This window comes from Muscardinus avellanarius (genome assembly GCF_963383645.1).
Source record: "Muscardinus avellanarius genome assembly, chromosome: 6".
Taxonomy (NCBI): Eukaryota; Metazoa; Chordata; class Mammalia; order Rodentia; family Gliridae; genus Muscardinus; species Muscardinus avellanarius.
Window position 1 is genome coordinate 61,423,697 of NC_137791.1, and position 17,982 is coordinate 61,441,678.

A 17,982-nucleotide genomic window follows, 5' to 3' on the forward strand; every position below is an offset into this window, starting at 1 on the left:
AGATGATTAAAATAATAGGGTTTGTGTTAATAGTTCCATCCTAATAATAAAATATTCCCATGAAGACGCCTTTTAGCTAGAACAATTACTCATATTCTTAAAAATATGCCAGGCGTGGTGGCACACACGCTTGTAATCCCCGCGCTTGGGAGGCAGAGACAGGAGGATCGCGCAGGTTCGAAGCCAGGCACGTTCGCTGGCTTAAGAGACCCTGTTTCCAAATAAAAATACAAAATAGGTGTCTGGGAGTGGAGCCCAGAGGTAGAAAGGCTTCCAGGAACCCCAGTACCACAAAATAAATAAATAAATAAATAAATAATAATAAAAATAAAAAATAAAACCAATTAATGTTAAATGTTAATAATAAAATAAAAAATATATAAAATAGGTCTGGGAGTATAGCCCAGAGGTAGAAGTGTTTCCAGGAAAGCCAGTACCACCAACATAATATTATTAATAATAATTTTATTAGTAGTATTTATTATCCTACACATATATATTGTACAAAGAAACACTGTTAAAATTTAGAATACTTTTTTAATTTTAATAGACTAAAATACTAAATTTTTCTTCATTTAATTACTTAAATTAATAAGAATAAAAAATAAATTAATATGAACAAATAATAGTCTACTGGCTACCTACTATGAACCTGGAATTATTCAATTTTTTTATTTTATTTTATTTTTAATAGGAATATTTAATCAATTTACTCAAATGAAGGAAGTTTAAATGATACAGAAATGAAAAATATTAGAAATCTAATAAATAAAATAAAAGTGAATATAAATTAGCCAAGTCCATGGACATTTCCAGTTAAACACTCATACAAATATATATTCCCCTTTTTCTTTATATAGAGATAACACATACATAGATGACACAAACATTCTGGCAAAAAAAAAAAAATCAGAGCTACTAAAAACATTCTCAAGTTTTAAAAATAGCATGGAATAAGTTTCAACAACATTCTATATGAATGTAAACCCCTGATTTAATTCCATGATTTTATCATGCCAGAACCATAGTTGGTTTTAATTTTTTTAAATAGTATTGGTATCACAACACATTGGCTTATTAATAATTAAGGCATTTTTCATACACAGTATCTCAGTGTGAACAGAAAATTTTAATATTGATTATTTACTATGATGTTTTAAACTTTCAAAGTCTTTTCAACATAAGAAAATAGCTGTACACATTTAAGTGGTTTTTATAAAAGGCAATACAAATAATGATGATTGGTCTTTGTGGTTTCTAGTAATAAGTCCTGTCTTATTTTTTCACATAGTATAAATTATATTCTCAGGCAGGATTGCATTAAGGCCCAGTAGTTCTTAAACAATGTGGCCAGATAGCCATGTCATCCAGAACGCAGCAAGGGCGAGCAGTCTCCATAGTGCGCTTTCAACTCCTGAAGCTGAAGCTGCTCCTTCAGGATAGGTTTTCATTAGTGGTTTCATTATGTGGCTTTTTAGAAGAAAAAACAGTTTTGATTTCTTCTATAGTTCATAGTTCTTAGAAGAGACCTATTTTTGGAAATCGTATAGTCCAGGGATGTTCTGAATAACCAAATGCTCTTTAGTAGACGAAATCTCTCAATGCAACTGTAATAAATATGCATCTACATCCTTAGCTATATTACCGGTATATCCTGGAACCAAGGTAAGATGGTTTTCCTGTTCCCACAATCTACTTAATTGTTGTTTTAAAATCTTAATAATTTAATTTCCAATATTTATAATTTCTGTTTTGGATGACAGTTCTGACCACCACCTTTTAATTACTGCTTAGAGCCAGTTTAAGCCAACTATGACATATTCTTCAAATTTGATTTTAGGTAATGACTTTACTTACTAGAGGCAACAAATCTACACAGCAGCCAAGTGAGATATATTACTTTTCTTCCTGTAAACTATTGGTTAGCACAGGAAGGCAATCTACCACAGCTCCAAATAAGCTACAAGTTCACTTAGACTTCTCTTTTTCCAGAAAGTTAAAGCTACATTCAATCTCAAATTCCTGCTGAACAAAACTTGAGCCATTGTTTCATGGTCCTGAGAAATCTCAGGGGAAAAAAAACAAAACAACAACAACAAAAAAAACACTGTATCTTGATGACGGGCTTTCTGTCTGTGAAGAACTAGAATCACTGAGGTTAACCAAATATGTTTGACTATCAGGGCGTAATTTTCCAGGCAGGTGGCCTGCACAAGCCAGTTCATTTTCTTTATTTGCCCCCACTTTTAGGGGACAGTTTTTTTTTTTTTCCATAACAAGGACTTAGAAAAGGTTGATGAACTTTCTGCGATAGATCACCTTACATAGTTTATCTGGGCTTTTCACAGCTTGTCCAACTGTAATTCTATTTATGTAAGCAGCCAGCTGTTTTGGAGATCTCTTAACCTCCCTAATGTTCTTATTAGTGAAATTAGAGATCTTTTTTCTAGGGAAATCAATGGACTGATCCTCAATATTATTTAAAAAGTTCTGTTTTTTAACATTGTGGGTTTCACATGCCATAATCTCTTAAATACCGGTGCCTCATGGTAGCACGCCACCTCCACGCTGGCCCAGCGCGCCCGTCTGCCCACAGCATCCCGCAGCTCCCAGGCCAGGCCCCACTCACGACCATTCCTATTCAATATATTTTAATACATAATTCCTTTATTCCTTACAATAATTTGAAAGAGTAAGCATTAAATAGTATTATGTGGAATTTATCCACAAGCATTTATTTTTCTTGATTTAAATATTAACCTCAAGTATTTAATTTTACTCACTGTTATAACTACATCAGATATACATCAGATCGACAACCCTATAATTTTCTACTGGGTTCCAGATTTACAATCCAGATATCTAGTAGCTACCTCCATTTAGGTGTCCTATGGGTAATTAAATATTAGCATATATAAAACTATATTCAATTGTTCAAAAAGGTTCTGCTTCTGGACTATTTCAATATCTCAGAATCTTACAATACTATTTCATGAAGGTTTTTTTTGTAATGAATTTTTCATTGGTCAGCAACCTTGATGTAGACTTTTTCACCACTTATATTTATTTTTATTCAGGTACTGTAGTATACTCTTCAAAAACATTTTGGTTTACATTCATATTGGTAGAATAAAGTAGAAATTATAATACTCTTTTTACAGATGAAGAAACAGACTAAGGAAGGAACTTGCAGACAGTTGCATATTCAATGACATGAAAACCAAGACTTGAATTCTACCTCAACAAAACAGTGATGCGAAATTTGAAAAGAATGAAGAAGTAAAAATTTTTACTATGAATGATTCATGTATATTTTCTCAATCTGCCAATGCTTTTGTGATGATGAATTTTTTTCTTTTGTTTTTGTGACCATATATCCTGTTCTTTTTTGTTTTGCTATTTTGATAGAAAGATGAATATTTATTTGGATTGTGAAAAACAGTAATCATAACTTGTTCAGAGCTGCACAAATTCCAGAATAGCAAATATTTGAAAATAAAAACATATTCTGTCACTTTCATAATAATTGACTAATACTATTCCATAATACAGTTTTTAATTTTTACTTCATATAATTAAATCTTCTCTTAATATCACAATGATGTTTATAATTTTTGATACTGAGGATAGAACCCAGGGCTTTCTACCACTGGGCTACACTCTCAGACCTATATTTTCCATATTTTATTTGGAAACAGGGTCTCATTAAGTTGCCGAGAGTCTCACTAAGTAGCTGAGGCTGGCTTTGAACCTGCATGATCCTCCTGTCTCAGCCTTCCAAGTACTGAGATTACAATCATGCACCACCATGCCTGACTATAATATTGTCTATAGATAGAAAAACCGGGCATTCGGTGTGAACTCTGACATGATTGATTTAATTATGTTTTTATTACAAGCACTTTCTATTACAAGTGGTTTCTAGTCTATTAGCTCTTGGGTTTACCCCCCATCAAGTGTTCATAAGTTGGAAGCTTGTTCCCAAGTGTGCTGATGCTAGAATTAGTGGGACCTTTAGTCCATGCTAGATGTGGTGGCCCAGGTCTGTAATCTCTGATACTTAACAGCTTGAGACAGGAAGATCACAAGTTCTAGACCACTTGGGGAAAACTTAGTAAGACTTTGCCACAATACAAAAATAATAAAAAATAAAAAATAATAAAAAATAATAAAAAATAAAAAATAATAAAAATAAATAATAAAAATAATAAAAAATAATAAAAATAATAAAAAATAAATAATAATAAAATAAATAATAAAAAATAAATAATAAAAAATGATGTAGCTCAGTGGTAGAGTGCCCTTGGCAAAGAAGAGATGTATGGGACTATCAGGAGGTCATTAAGTCATTGGAGACACTCCAATCATAAGGACAGGAGTTGTTCTCATGAGACTTTGATTAGCTCTGGCAAAGGGCTATTATAAAATAACAGGACTTACCCCCTCCCTGTTCTTTGCCAATTCCTATCTCACCAGAGTGATTTTTCCCTCTCACACACATTCTCACCACTGTGATGATATACTCTATAAAGTTCTCACTAGAGTTGAGCTGATGCCAGCATCAAGCCTTTGAGCTTCCAGAATGATGAACTAAATAAATCCCTTTTCTTTATATATTATTTGGTTTCAGGTGTTTTATTTTTTAACCATGGAAAACAGGCTAATACAACATAGAAAAGTTCTTTAAGCTTCACAACTGGTCACTACTAATGCTATTTATGTATGCTTTTACTTTGTAAAGTTCCTTTTTATTTTTTTCAAAATAATGGTAGCCAAATGGTCATGTGTTCTTGGTTGCTTTATAGACCAAAACTTAGAGAATTGTTTCATTTAGATCCTTCTCCTTCAGGTCTAAAATATGGTATAGACTTGATAAGGATCACAGATGTATGTTATCTGTAAGGAACTTAGTGAATATGCAGATAGTGCTGATATCCAAATGATCCCACTTAATCCAAAATATATGTCAGAATCCCACAGCAATGTTTTTTCTTTGTTTTTGTTTTTATTTATTTTGGTTTTGTTGTTTTGTTCTGGGGATTGAACTTAAAAGCATTCTACTCCCGAATTACATCCCCAGCCCTCTTTTACTTTTTTTATTTTTATTTTTATTTTTAAAAAGATGTCTCAGCCAGGCGTGGTGGGGCACACTTGTAATCCCAGCATTTAGGAGGCTGAGCCAGAGGATTGTGGTTTGCAGACAGCCTTAGCTACTTAGCGAGACCCTTTGCAACTCAGTGAGACCTTGTTTCAAAATTACAAAAAGACTAAAATATAGGGCTCAGGTTGTAGCTCAGAGGTACAACACCACCGGGTGACATCCCCAGCACTGCAAAAAAGAAAAACATACAAAAAATAATATGTCTCACTGAGTTTCTGAGAGTCTCACTCCACTGATGAGGCTGGTCTTAAACCTGGATCTTCATGTCTCAGTCTCCCAAGTATTGTGGTTTCAGGCATGCACTACCGTGACTGGCTTTGACATTGTTTTATTACTCCATTGTAAGCCTAATGTTTGCTGCTATAAACTTCAACTCCTTAGAAAAATTCTGGAGTCTTGGAATAGATGATATCCATTTTGTGTAGCTAAAATAAAATCTTACAGACCGGGTGAATTATAAACAATAAGCATTTGTTCAGCTCATGGTTATGAAGGCTGAAAAATCTAAGATGAAGGACTATATCCGGTGAGAACCTTAATTGCAACATCATAACATGGTTTAAATCATCACATGGTGAGAAAGCAAGAGAGACCCAAACTTGCTTTTATGACAAACTCACTCTCCCCAAAACAACACTAACCCATTAGTGAGAGCAACAGATGGGTATAGTATTTTCATAGTAAACCCACCTTCTCTGCTACTCATAAGACCTAGAATTAGATGTTTGTCTTGGTATTTTAATTATCCTTCAGGACCATCAAGGGTGATTTAGAGAGGTCAAAGGAGAGAAAGGGATTCACACAGCAAGACTCTGAGTAAGCAGAGGATGCTTGGCAGAACATGTATACACACAGTCGTTTCAAGATGTACAAGAAGGCCTTTTTGGGGATTCTGACACTTTGTTAAAACTCATGTTTCAGACTGACTGTCTCAGTAATTAGTGTCATCTAAACTTCTGTGACCATACTGATTAGATTTCTAGTCATCAATATCAGAAAGTTAACAGACAATATAGAAAAGACAGCCTTTAAAACAAATGGTGCTGGGGAAGAAAACATAGGGTCAACAATCCAATGTATAGGCTCAGGCAACAACTTCCTCAATAGGGTTTCTAAAGTTCTGAAAATAATACCTAGGATCAATTGAGAATGATATTCAATTTATAAAGTTTCTTAACCACAAAGGAAATGACTAAGAGCACGAATAGAGAAGCTATAAAATGTGGGGTAATCTTTGACCACTATTCTTCCGACAAAAGACCAATATCCAGAATAGAATAAATGTAGAGAATTCAAATAACTCCGAAAGAGAAAAAAATAATTTGATTTTTTTTATTTTATTTTATTGGTGCACTGTATTCATACATCATAGTGGGATACAAACTTTTGTAGACATACATGCACACATCGCCCAGTCAGCCCCCACCCGATCCCCACCCCAATCTCTCCCCATCCCTCCTTCCCATGCTTGGCTTAGTGGTTGACATCTAGTATTATAGCAATTTATCCAAAATTAAAAATGATAATCTCACATAACAGTTTCATTTGTCTGATACCAAGCGTTTGATGATTTAAAGATAGCATTTCAATATTTCTTTTTGCTTTCTTTCTTACTAGAGCATATGTTTTTCTGTTTTTTTAGGTGAAACTATCATATATTCATATATTTATTTTTCAGAAAAAAATCTATCCTAATATGGAATATGAATTCTAGATACCCAAAACGATCTTGAAAAAGAACAAAGCTAGCAGATATATATTTTCTGATTTCAAACCATATAAAGCTACAATAATTGAAACAGTGTAGTACTGTTCTAAAGGCAGATATATAGACCATTGGAGTTAAATACAAGCCTAGAGCTAAATTCTTCCCTATATTGTCAAGTTATTTTTGACAAGGTTTCCACGAACATTTGGTGGTGGAAATAATAATCTTTTAACTAAATATTGTTGAAAAATAATAATTACATGGAAAAGAATAAAATTGGACCTTTACCTAATCCCATATACAAGTATTAACTCAAAATAGATAAAAGACCTAAATATAAATCTTAAGACTATAAACTTTTAGGAGAAAATCTGGGTCATAAAACCTCACAACATTGAAATTGGCATTGATTTCTTGGATATGATTTCAATGGCACAGGCAACAGAAGAATATACAAACTCCCTAAAAAATAAAAGAAAATATTGTATATCCAAAGACAATGTAAACAGAGTTAAAAGTTACTAATAGAATTGGATAAAATATTTCCAAATGCTATATCTAAAGGTATATTAATATTCCAACTAGAAATCCTAAAAATTAACAACAATAAAGGCAAACAATACAACTTAGAGATAGATAAAAGACTAACATAAATAATGAATCTCCACAGATAACCAATCTTAGTTGTCTGTTGGATGGAAACTCTTGTTTCTCTGGTTCTGGTGTGTGTTACCTATTTCTTCTTTGTAGTTAATCTCTTTGAGTATTTTCTCTAGCGCTGGTTTTAAAGACATAAATTCCTTCAGTTTCTGTTTGTCATGGAAGCTTCTTATTTCTCCATCTAAATTGATAGAAAGTTTTGCTGGATAGAAAATTTTTGGCTGGAAGTTGTTTTCTTTCAGAGTTTGGAATATGCTACTCCAAGCCCTTCTGGCTCTCATGACTTGGTTTGGGAAGTCTGGAGTGATTCTAATTGGTTTGCCTCTGAATGTCACTTGGCCCTTTGTTTTTGTTGCCTTTAAGATTCTCTGCTTGGCTTCCACATTGGTCATTTTGACAATTATATGGCGTGGGGATCCTCTTCTCTGATCCTGTCTAAAGGGAGTTCTATAAGTTTCCTGGATCTGTGTATCAACCTCTTGCTCTATATTTGGAAAATTTTCTGCTATTACTTCCTTGAAGAGATTGTTGATCCCTTTAGTATCACTTTCTTTTCCCTCCTCTATTCCAATTATTTTTAGGTTAGCTCTCTTAAGATGGGCCCATATTTCTTCAATGTCAGATTCCTGCTGTTGGATATTTTTTTCTAGATTAGAAACTATGCATTCATTTTTGGATTGCTCATCTTCTAAGAGCGAGATTCTGTTCCCCATGTGGTCTAATCGGTTGTTTGTGCTTTGAATTGAGGCCTTTACTTCATTAATTGCATCCTTTATCTCTTTTTGGCTCTCTCTGAGTTCTTTTCGAAGCACCTCTATTATTTCTACAGTTATTTTCCTGATTTGATCTTCTAGAAATCTCTGATTTTCTGTTTTATCAGGTTCTGATGTTGTGGGGTTGTGCACATTCATTACTCCAGTGTTATTCCTCTTTCCCATGATTTCGGAGGTTTGTGCCTTCTCTGGGTTCTTCCCTTGGGTCACTATGGCTTCACTTAAGGTGCTCTGGATCTCGAGTCTGTATTATCTCAGACCCCACTACTCCTTTACTGGGTTGTATCACAGAGTCTCCGACCCAGGGAGTCGATAGAGGCTGCTTTAAACTATGGGGGGTGCCAGGTTGCACGTTCTCCTATGGTGTGATATCTCTGCCACCACCACTCCCTCACTGGGTCAAGTCCCAGGAGGCCCAATACTGCGATTTCTCCTCTGTGGCCCGCAATTTGACTCACTGTTCTTGAGTACGCAGATGTAGCTGTACTGGACTCAGTGAATTCACTGCTGCTGCCGCTGCCGGTGGCAATATGGCGCCTCTGCCACGCCCTCGGCCATGAGGCTGGCGTATTTTTTCTTCTCTGGTTTTGATTTCCACTCTGAATCCCTGCAGCGTGTGCTGAGCTCAGCCACTGGGAGCTTTAAATGCTGTCTGCGCCGAAAGATCCCGCCTGGCTGTTCCGCAGCGGCTCACCTGGCTTGCTGTAGCCATCCGTTGAGTTCGCCGCTGCCGCCGGCAGTATGGCGCTGCTGCCGCGTCCTCGGGTGCGTGTGTCTCCTCTGTGGCCCTGAGCTCTGTTCTCAGTCCGCTTTCTCTCTGGAGCCTGGTGGGTTTTTTTGTTTTTCTGGTGATGGTGTTTTCTGGCTATGAAAGGCGCTCTTTTTGTGGTAATGGAGATTGGTTGTTAGCGGGACTCTTAAGCCCCGCTTTTCTCGGTCGCCATCTTCCCGGAAGTCTCTCAATAATTTGATAATAAATAAAAAATAAACTATATACATATTTCTCCAAAGAAATACAAATGACCAACAAATGTATGAAAAAATGTTCAATATCTTTTTTTTTTTTTTCAGTACTGGGGATGGAACCAAGGGGCATTTTATCTCTGAGATACATCTCCAGCCCTATTTTTTATTCTTTATTTTGAAACAGGGTCTTAATGAGTTGCAAAGAACCTAAGTAGCCGAGGCTGTCCTTGAACTGAGATACTATATTACTCCTTGATATTTAATCAAAATAACTATAATAATAATATGCATATACATATTGTGTAGTTTATAGCTATACAATTCATCATAGCCAAAATATGAAACAAACCTAAGTGTCCATCAAGAGATGAATAAAGAAAAAAATGTAACACATATACATAATGGAGTTTTACTCTGGGAAAAAATATATCATTTGTCAGAAAGTCAGGGGTCATATGATTTCTATCATATATGGAATCTAGAGAGAAAAAAAGGCAGAAAAGAGTTTCACAAAATAGAATGAAGACCAGTAGAGTAAAAGAGGGAGTCAGGAAGAGGGAAGAAGGAAAGAGGACACACGGGAAATAAAATTGACAAAATTATGTTATATACATGTACAAACATATCACAATGAATCCTAATATTACATATAAATTCTAGAGTACCAATAAATTTTTTAAAGACCAACATTTTAAAAAGTTGGAGTCTCTATCATTGCATCCTGGGCATAATTCAGTAGAGTAGAATCACTAGAAAATTAGAAAACATGCACCACAATGTCCCAGACCTTGTGTTGTCTGCAATAAGGAAAACATTTTGCAAATGCATGAAACCCTCCAGACTGCAGCTAAAGTCTCCCAGATGTCTTGCATACAATAAGAACAATCTGGTATAATGCATTTCAGCTTGACAAAATTAAAACTATATTCTACTTGGAAATGTCTCTCTGGGAAAATTCAGTTTTTCTAAGCTGTCGTCTTTTATAGGAGTTAAAGGTGCCGCTTACAAAGCATTATAAGTTACCAATGATGAACACAGAAAGAATAGAAAATGCCTTGCAACCACATTTAAACAAAACATACACAAGGGGAAAATCTCAGGTATCAACATGCAGTATCTGTTGGCATATCAATGTCTTATAAGAAGGTCTCATGACTCCAAGGTAATAAATTCTGCACACTTTGAAATAGGACTTAAACATGACGACATTGAGTTTAAATATGAGGTTGTAATCAGTTTCCTTAATTGAGAAAAAGATAAAATGAAAATGAAAAAACACATTTTTGGAAAGAAAAAGACGCTTTAAAATAAGGTAAATATTAAGGGCAGTTGAAAAATACCATATCAAATTTATTATACACACAGTTCTTAACTGGCAATAGTGATCAACACTTGTAAACTACCCATTGATACTTAATCATGGAATGGAATTAACCTTTTGTTCTTTACACTGTAATTAGCCATGGAATCTTACCAGAAAAAAAAAAAAGAGATTATATTTAAACTACTCTTTCGAATGGTAACTAGCATCAATATGATAATGGTATCAATTATTCATTCATCTTACTAAGGTGCTAATACTCTAAATACTCTAGGGAATCATATATAAAATTCTAATGGCTTAAGGAAGTTAATTGTTAATGAGAAATAAATTATTCACTTTGGGGTTTACCGTGTCCCTTAATAATCACCTTGTAAATATTAGTTATAGAAATAGGCTAGATACTTCCATATAATTGAAATTGAAAGAGATCTTACTGAGGATTGCCTTTATTTTGAAAGAATACCAAAACTTATTTAAAATTGTATGAATGACACATTGAAGAGATTATTTGTGTATTTCAATTAGGATTATATTTGTCCTACTAAAATAATGTATTCATTTATTCATTAAATAAATGTTCAAATGCTGACAGGTCATGTACTTTTGTGTGTGTGTTTATATGTATATGCCTGTGCTATTGGGGATTGAACCCAGGGTTATACTACCTCTAAGCCACACCTCCAGCCCTATTTTACTTTTTATTTGGAAACAGTGTTGCTCAAAGTTCTGTGATGCTTGTCTTGAATCTGCAATCCTCCTGTCTCAGCCTCCAAATACTGTAATTACAAATGTGCCACACTATGCCCACTTGTCATGCATTATTTTAAGCAGTCAGCACAAGATGACAATAAAAAACAGAAATGCATTTACAGTGATGCAAAAATGCCTCCAAACAAGTCTTTTCTTATTGTAAAAAAAAGAAATGGACAGAATGAGAGGGTTACTAGTAATCCCTAGTTTCAGAGACCACTCGACACTGTCCTTTTATTAGAGAAAGGGAGATTGGCCTATTACTTTATTGGATAAATGATGAGTAAAGGAATATCCATCGCCTTTAAAATTATACTAATTGCACATTCTTCTGCTTCCTTGCACATGCAGTATTAATAGGTTAAATGTTCTTAGTCTATCAGTAGGTTTGGGTCTTCCAATTTATCCATGAAAAATTTTTTCTGTACAAAAATAAATTTAATATTTTATCTGCAAAAGAATGCTCTGGATAAAGTTGCACTGTCATTGTTCCCCTTTTTTTCCAAGGAGTACACACCATCACCATTAATTGCTAGAATGTCAAATCCATGAAATGTTGGAAGAAACTCATCCTTTCGTATTCTTTGATGTGAGGTTATAATAGCTAAAATCTCTGAATATGAGCTGAACATGGTGGCGCACACTTATAATCCCATTACTTGGGAGGCTAACATGTTCTAGACCAGCCTCAGCAAGTGGTGAAATTGTCATCAACCTAGTGAGAAGCTGTTTCTAAATAAAAATAAAATAGGGCCGAGTAGTGTAGCTCACTGGTAGAATGTTCCAGGTTCAATCCTCAATATCAAAATAATAATAATATGGGCTCTTATGCAAATTTAGTAAGAAACCAAAGTAATAATGATCATTATATAATGATGATATAAAATGTAGAGCCAGGAGTTGTGGCGCATGCATGTAATCCCAGCACTTGGGAGGCTGAGACAGGAGGATCACACCGGTTCAAAGCCAGTCTCAGCTCCTTGGTGAGGCTCTCAGCAACTTAGTGAGACCCTATTTCCAAATAAAGTAAAAATAGGTCTGGGAGTATAGCCCTGAGGTAGAAAAGCCCCTGGGCTCTACCCCCAGTACCACAAGTAAATTAAAAGAAAAAGAAAATGTAATAAATTTTATAAAGCTCTAAATGTCACAATTTTAGCTAACATAGCTTATCATACATAAGAGAGGAGTCATCAAATGAAAAAACAGCTCAATGTAATCAACATTCTTACTTTCTAAACCTTTTAATGAAACAGATACTTTTTACATGTTAGAAAATGTGAAGTTTAACTTTTTAATGTAGATTACCCACTCTGTGTGTGTGTGTGTGTGTGTGTGTGTGTGTTACTGGGCATTGAATCCAGGAACATTCTTCCTCTGAGCCAAAGCTCTAGCCCTATATTTTATTCTTTATTTTAAATAGGGTCTCACTGGGTTGCAAATGGCCTCACTAAGTAGTTGAGATTGTCCCTGAAACACAATCCTCCTGTCTCTACCTCCCAAATGATGGGATGGATTACAACTTGTCCTTTCAAGCACCACCACCCATGGCCCATGTGTATTGGTTCAAGTAAAAAAAAAAAACTGTTATGTTTTGGTTATATTATAAAGTGTTCAATTTTATCTATTATGAGCAACTGATATAAACAAGTAATAGTAATAACTTTATATTATTATACAGTTATAGCAAAAACAGTCAATTTTAAAAGTAGTTACTAAAATTTAATTTTGTTTTAAGAAAAGAATAATTTAATATAATCTTGTTTTAGTAGATAACTGGAAAGTAAAATGTTCCTAGTAATTAGTTGTATAATAAAAATGAGGGAGAAAAATTATAAAGACATACTATGTGTTTGTAAAGAAGTATATCATGCCTTTTATTCCAGTAATTTTACTTCTGGGAATTTAGAATTTTTAGACATTTAAGAAGCATGTGATATAAAATTTAGAAAAAAACAGGCATAAAAATATGGTAATTAGTATTTTAACCACATATATCCACTTTTGGAGTAATATATAATTGATAATTCTGTACTATTCTGCTTCTAAATAGCTATTTTTTTAAAAAAGAATTTTAAAATATAGTTTAAAATAAATTTTACTAATATTTAGCCATGATTTTGCTAAAAACAACCTCCACCATAATAAAGTGAACATTGTAAGCATCTATCACTTTGATATAAACGCAATTGTTCATGAAGTTCAAGGATTAAATAAAGTGTTATTATTCTTACCTTAAATTTAATTACATCAGATAGATGACATCAAACATACCAAGTATCTGTCTTTTGCAATGCATTAGAGATAACTCAAACAAATTATGTACCTAATCTTGAACAATTTAACAGGCATATAGTTTACTCACTGGAAGCTTATCTTTTATTTTTATTTTTATTTTTTGGTGGTACTGGGGGTGGAACCCAGGGGCTTTCTACCTCTGAGCCAAACCCAGCCATATTTTTTATTCTTTATTTTGAAACGGTCTCACTGACTTGCAAAGGGCCTTACTAAGTAGTAGCTGAGGCTGTTTGGAAACCGTGATCCTCCTGTCTCAGTCTCCCAAATGCTGGGGTCAAGCATTTGCCACCAAGCCTGGCTTGCTTATCTTTTTTGTTAAATCAAATATACCTATTGTGACAAAGTTCATACTAGGAAAATATATAGACTCTTATCAATGGGAAACTATATGATGATATAGGTTTCTTAAATGACTTAATATAAGAAGACAGGATGCACAGTCTAAACTTTCTGTGTGCCAAATGATAGAGAACTATGAGTCCAGTGTCTGTTATTTTTAACACAAAAGATCATTTTATGTAAGAATTAAAAACCAATGAGCAAATATTTTTAATTGATTCAACTCTACCTTTGTCCTCTATAATATGGCATCTCTTTGAAGAGAAAGTTAGTCTTAAAGTTAGTCTTAAAGGAAGGTGGGGTCACAGAGAAACATCGCTTGTCAATCTCCTCCTGATTTTTAGCTGACAGGAAGTTCATTAATTATGCTGAAACTCAGTTTCCCTGTTCACAACACCAGGTAAATTATCTTAAAAGGGACATACTGCAGAGTTGTTGAGAGAACAGTATTGGAATTAGGCTACATACATGAATAAAGATCATGAACAAAGGGCAGTGGGAGGAGGTTCATACGGGTTACTGTTGTTTGTTATGTTATGTTGTTATGTCATGTTAGTGCTACCTATGTTTTACTCCTAATTTTACATGTCATTTTAATAACAATTTAGCCTTGCTACAAAGCTAGTTTATTTACAGACCAAAACAATTGACATCTGTTATCCAGGTTGGAAAAATGAAAGTTCTACAGGTACAGCAGCCTTAACCCTGAGAGCCTTTAGCACTGATCCAAGTTAATGCTGGCTGGCTGTGTAATAAACCAGTAACTGTGAAATGTACTAGGGATTGGAAATTTAATCAAAGAAAATTAACTACAATATTCAGGAAATTATAAGAATTTTAAGAATCCCTCATTCCAAAACAGCCAAGTTCTATACTTTAGTAGTCTACAACTCCCCAACTGACGCAGTCTGTTTTTTGTGTTTGTTTGTTTGTTCCTCCCAGTCTAATGTTTCATGAGTCTGTGCATGGTACACACAGAAGAAAATCATTTCAATAAAGGCACTTTACAGTGGAGAAATTTTTGCTCTTTCCACAAAAGCATAGTGTAACTTACAAATACAGAGATTATTAAACTTTGTAATTCTATAACTTTGAGCAATTTATTAAGCATCTTTTTAGCCTCCAATTCTCTAATTATAAAAAACTTGAATGGGTAGAGGTAAAATATATGAGTAAATTGCCTTGCATAGTATTGATATATGATATAGACACTTAAGTATCTCATGTAGTTCTTAGCCTTTTGTACTTTCATGAATAGAGTTTCCAAATAGATCTATCATTTTGAAGTCATTTTGGGGGGTGGGGGCAGGTCTGGTGATGGAACCCAGGGGCATTCTACCTCCGAGCAACACCCCCTGCCCTATTTTTTATTCTTTATTTTGAAACTGGGTCTCACTGAGTTGCATGCAGAGGACCTCACTAAGTAGCTGAGGCTGTCCTAGAACCACGACCCTCCAGGTCTCAGCCTCCGGAATGCAGGGATTACAAGCGTGTGCCACCATGCCCAGCTTCATTTGAATACTGGTTCCTTAAAGACAGAGTGCACTTACTGTCTCCCTCCTGTCAATCCTTTCTCCAGTCAATGTCCCTGGCTCAATCTGTCTTTCAAATTTTTGAGGATAATATATATAAAGTACAACATTATAAATATACATATTATTACATAAAAGAGGAGCCACTGTTTTGGACTGATCTCCAACATTAAAACCTAATGGGCTAGAACAAAATGGAATCACTCATGCTAAAAGTTTCACATCATCAAACTGAAACTAAGTTGTTTATCTGACCTGGAAATCAGAGACACATGGCTAAATTCACAAATTGTCTGATTTTAGCCAACATAATAAGGAACTTTTGGTAGCTTTAATACTTCCAAGGAAAGTAACCTAAAGTAACTTGATATTAACCAATCCAGTTTGTGTATTATGTTGCTTCTTGTTTCTGCTCAAGCAAACTTGAAAAATGCACTGTTCTGCCATGTCTAGAGAGGACCTTTTCTATGTATTTCTATAAAAGTCATAACTGATTCACAAATTGCTAATATAAACTTTGAATTTGTTATAAATTTGATTTTATTTTAGTACCACACACACACACACACACACACACACACACACACTTTCAGTCCACATTCTCACTGCTGAAATCCAAAGCAATTGACCACACAACATAAAGAAAGGAAGATTTAATTGCTAATAGTTCTGGAGATTTCAGGATTCAGTCTTAGTAAAGTCAGCTATATCAGTGGATGTCAGGGCATGATGGAAGGAGGCAGAGAGAGAGTGGGAGAAACTAAGTTCCATACAATCACATCATGGAGGCAGGAAAAAAGGAGAACAAGCAAGAGGATTCAAAGATACAAGCACAGTCTTTATGACCACAATCCCAGGGACCCATATCCTCCCACCACACCCCACCTGCCTAGGTTACCACCCAGTAAATCCACCACAATGGATTTATAAACTGATGAAATTATAACCCTCATGACATAATTATATCAACTCTAAACATTAATACATGAGCTCTTCCAGGGAGATTTTATATCCAAACCATGATACACACATATCTACACAAACACATATATACATATATTTCCACAATTTTGGATATTATTAACGTTTAGTAATTTAGGAATATACTTTGTATTATTTTCCTATTTCTACATGTTTGACCATTATTATGTCTTTCAGATTACTTAAATAGTTGCATTTAGTATACCTTATTCTAAGCCCTGGAGTGTCAATTTTTATGAGAAAAATAAATATTATTAACTTTTAGTAATTTAGGAACATACTTTACATTATTTTTATATTTCTACATGTTTGACCATTATTATGTCTTTCAGATTACTTAAATAGGTGTATTTAGTATACCTTATTTTAAGCCCTGGAATGCCAATTTTTATGACAAAAAGAAAAATAAAAACAGCAAATTTGAAAATTATACAAAATCTCTAAAAGAACAAATAAAAACATTCACATTATTCACCTATTTGTCTGTGTGTGAATTAATTTCAGCATCGTGACTAATTTAGCCACAGTGTGCCTGCAGCTCCCTTTATTTCTTTTTTTATTTCTTTCTTTTTGTAGTACTGGGATTGGACCCAGGGGCACTCTACCTCCGAGCTACACCTCCAGCCCTATGTTTTATTCTTTTTTTTTTTTTTTCTGCATCTGGGCATGGAACCCTGAGGCATTTGACCTCTGAGCCACACCCCCTGCCCTATTTTTAATTCTTTATTTTGAAACAGGGTCTCACTAAGTTGCTGAGAGCCTCACTAAGTAGCCGAGGCTGTCTGCGAACCACAATCCTCTGGTCTCAGCCTCCCGAATGCTGGGATTACAAGCATGCGCCACCATGCCCAGCTTTATTTTTTATTTTAAAATGGTCTCACTGAGTTGCAGAGGGCCCCACTAAGTAGCTGAGGCTGTCCGCGAACCATGATCCTCTTGTCTCAGCCTCCCAGATGCTGGGATTACAAGTGTGCACCACCACGCCTGGCTGCAGCCCCCTTTAAAACTCTATTTATTCCTTAAAAGCAAAACACCTTCTACTGGAATTTAAATTATGCAACAATTATTCCTCTGTATTTGTGATATACTGCCATATGACAACACTTTGTGATAAAGACTTAAACAAATATGTAGGATTGCTACAGCAAATGCTGCAGAATATTAAAGATGGTATCTTTCTGGCAGCACTTCATCAGGGCACTGGAGTGTGTAAGGAACTAGAGGCTAATCCCCATTATGTATCATAGGATATTGTCACATTCATACTTTACATCTGTCTCACAGGGCTGACTAGGAGAGTAATTACTGCTTAGATAAGGCTTTTCTGGAATATATGCAATTAATTCTCCTGAAAAAAGAAGGAAAGTAGCCTGACACTTTAATAATGTTTAAGTATACCTAATCTATTTCTTTTCTGTTCCTAATGTTTCCTAAATATGAGAAAGAAAGAGGATTTGAAAGTACTTACAGCTGTCTGTTCTTATGTAAATCAT

The 17,982-nt window shown here is 34.7% G+C and overlaps 1 protein-coding gene and 1 pseudogene across 2 annotated transcripts in view; both read right to left on the minus strand.

Annotated features, from left to right (window-relative positions):
• Positions 1 to 17,982, minus strand: part of CCSER1 (coiled-coil serine rich protein 1) — a gene marked incomplete at both ends in the record, with an annotated part of 1,182,092 nt that overhangs the window by 698,234 nt on the left and 465,876 nt on the right. The window lies entirely within an intron of this gene.
• LOC308264597 (KATNB1-like protein 1) lies at positions 1,599 to 2,523 on the minus strand (annotated as a pseudogene). The gene has a single exon. The product of its transcript is annotated as a KATNB1-like protein 1 (transcript).